Below are 3113 nucleotides of genomic sequence, written 5' to 3'. Positions count from 1 at the left end.
AAACTAAAAAGCCAGAACAGCTAGCCACTCCCTCCCATCTCCTTTTAAATGTTAAGTTACAAGAACAGGGTTATCTGTATTCCAGGGCTCTCTGCATCACCTTTCTCTCTTTGAGGTGTTAACCAACTTCAAGGCTCTTTGGATGGGTGGAGAGACAAAAAGAGCAAAAGATATGCCTATAGAGGGAAGTCCTAAAGCAACACCTTTTATCCCTGTGATTTGAGTTTTAGCACCCATGTTAAGCTACCCAGATCCATTACCTTTGACCACAAGTGTATTCTCCCAGCTCAGAAAGTGTTAAGACTAGAGATGAGAACCACCATTTTGAATCTTTACTCCCATTTCCTGCATAGGAGCAGGAAATGTTTCTCCCTTTTCCTCCCTTTTCTCATCACTTTTTTTTTTTTTTTAAAAAACAAAATAAGCATTTATTAACATAGATACAGGACACTTGCTTGCGCAGATTTTAATACTGCTTTCCATGTTTTGATTGTGAAACAATTCCTGCTGTCTTATTAAACAAAAATTCAAGTGGCAACAGATTTGTTTAATATTTACTGGTCAAGCACACAGCTGATAATCTTGAAGGGAAAATACATTAAAGGCATATATACAATTATAGAAGTTCTTTTTATACAGGTAGCATGGGAGATACATTTTATTACTTTTTACATATTCTAGAAGACATTCAAATAAAGATAAATAGATTCAGACTGGTTCATAAACTGTTCTGGTGGTTGAGGTCCTTCATTTTATTTTTTGTGATAAGAAAATCCAAACCTATTAATGTTGAATTTCTCATCATACATTCATCTAAAAATACAGTTTAAAAACCACTTACAAAGGAGGATTGTAGATTGGTTAATTTAAGGTGTTTAATAGTGGCTTACTTAATTCACTGCTGGGGATATCTGCTGGAGAAGGGAAAAAATAACTGGAAAAAATTCAAGCCATTAGATTTGGTAAAGAAACAAACTGAAAACAAAAGAAAAAGTGGTTTCAAAGCCACATGATGCTATTTCGGGTCTAGCCTGTTATGTTCTAAGGATCATTTTAGGTGTATTCGCAAAGGTAAAAAATCTGAAAAGAAAGACACATTGTACTGTTTTTCCCCAAAATATAGATTTTTAAAAAAATATATATGTACAATATATAGAAGCTGAAATTATGTAAAACCAATAAAGAAAACACCACAGTTGAGTAAGTGGGTACAACATATAGATTATAAAATGTCCCCACAGCAGTTTGGGGCTTTCCCTCCCTTTACCAGTTTCATGATTTATAATCACATGTAAGTATTGTTGAGCCTGAAAAAAGGCACTACTGATAACAGGTAGTGCAAAGAGCTCAGATACTGAAGAATAAAATGCTTTAAATGAATAAATGGAAATACAAAATGGTACATTTTTTGCAACTCATTCCAGTGTCAAAGCTTAACCAAAAAAAAAAAAAAAAAATCTAAATATACAAATGCAGCCTGGAAATATTTTAGTGCAAACATGAAAAGTAATGGCATAATTTAAAGTTTCTTAAATAAGGTTCTGTAAGGTTTGGGCTTGTTCCATGAGGTCTCTCTAGGGACAATAAATGTAACAGCACCCGGTGCAATGCCTTAAAACTTAAAAATTCAGAAAACAGAATTAGAGGTGAAAGCTCACCTGCTAAATATTTATTATTCTTACTTAAAAGGGGAGACTAAAGGGCGATTTGTTGAAGACCAAAATATTTTCTTAGATTTGCCAATGAGGGTCAAAAATACATGAGTTCTCCTGAAGTCGCACACACAATGCTGGTGTTAAGCTGCTTGGATGCCTGTGTCTCTGAGAAAGCCCAATCCTGCCTTGAGGCTTCATCAGAAGGTCTCGTCATCATTGCAGTTAGTTGCCCAGTGCCCAAACATCTCACAGATTTCACAGTATGACCACTCCTCACTCCGACTGCCATGGTGTGTGGAATGGGGAGGGTCCTCAGACATCTGTGCCTGTGTGGGACAGTCCTCTGTGTCATGGAGATCAAAGCAGTCACAGATGTCACAGAAAAGGTGTGGTTTCTTCTTGGACTGTTTCTCTTGGTCATCACTGTCATAAATGTTCAGGTCATCCCCGTTGCCATTGAAGGCTGCTTCTGACATCATCTCCACCTTCATCTTGAGGTCTTGGTTCTTTCTCTGAAGGTCCACTATTACCGAATTTAGGAAATCAATCTGACTCTCCTGGGCTCTTTCATCTTCTTCTGCATGAGTATCAGTATTACCTGAGGAGCTGCTGAGCTGCCTCTTGTTTTCTTTGAGTTGAAGTTCCAGGTTCTTTACCTTGAGCTCGAGCTTCACCTTATCAGACTCTAGAGTCTGAACAACTGAATGCAAGGACTTGGCAGAGGCATTTTCTCCCCTGAGCACCGTAACCTCATTCCTCAGCTTTTCCAGCTCTGCGTCCTTCTCTGTGAGTAAGGCACTAGTAATACTGATGGATTTCTGCAAGGAAGCAGGAAATGTTTCTCCCTTTTCCTCCCTTTTCTCATCACTTTTAACCCATTATACTAAGTTCATTTCCTAAATAAACTTTACTATTATTTTTTACTACATTTTCAAGTCCTACCTGAATTCTTCTCTTGCTGGATGCAAGGACTGAGGTATTTATCAGTGCTGAACTTTCTGGTAATACCACTTGCTAGGCAGGTGCTCTTTCACTTAAGCCACACCCCCAGTCCTTTTTGTTTTAGTTATTTTTCAAATAGGGTCTCACGTTTTTGCCCTGGACCATTATCAGACCACCATTGTCCTACCTATGCCTACTGCATACCTGAGATTACAGGTGTGAACCATCATGCCTGATTTTCTGTTGAGATGGGAGTCTCACGAACTTTTTTATCCTGGGCTGGACTTAAACTATGATTCTCCTGATCTCTACCTCCTGAGTTGCTGGGATTGTCACATAATTGTTTTATTAAGACATCTTCAGTGGTCTCCTGATGCCTGTAGAATTACAGCCCATGCCTCCAGAACTCTCTGCACTTGGTGCCTACCTACCTTCCACTCTCCTCTTCTCTAATCCCATACCCCAGGGTGACCCCAATTTCCCAAAGCACTTCAGTGCTTCCTCTGCCTGTGTTCT

General features: G+C 38.7%; 1 pseudogene; it reads right to left on the bottom strand.

Moving 5' to 3' along the window:
* Nucleotides 1-408: 408 nt before the first annotated feature.
* Nucleotides 409-2824, bottom strand: LOC109698989 (CAP-Gly domain-containing linker protein 1 pseudogene; annotated as a pseudogene).
* Nucleotides 2825-3113: the final 289 nt, after the last annotated feature.

The sequence above is a fragment of the Castor canadensis genome, chromosome 6 (genome assembly GCF_047511655.1).
Source record: "Castor canadensis chromosome 6, mCasCan1.hap1v2, whole genome shotgun sequence".
In the NCBI taxonomy this organism is placed as follows: Eukaryota; Metazoa; Chordata; class Mammalia; order Rodentia; family Castoridae; genus Castor; species Castor canadensis.
The sequence above is the reverse complement of the archived record's forward strand: the minus strand, read 5'-3'. Positions and strand labels throughout refer to the sequence as shown.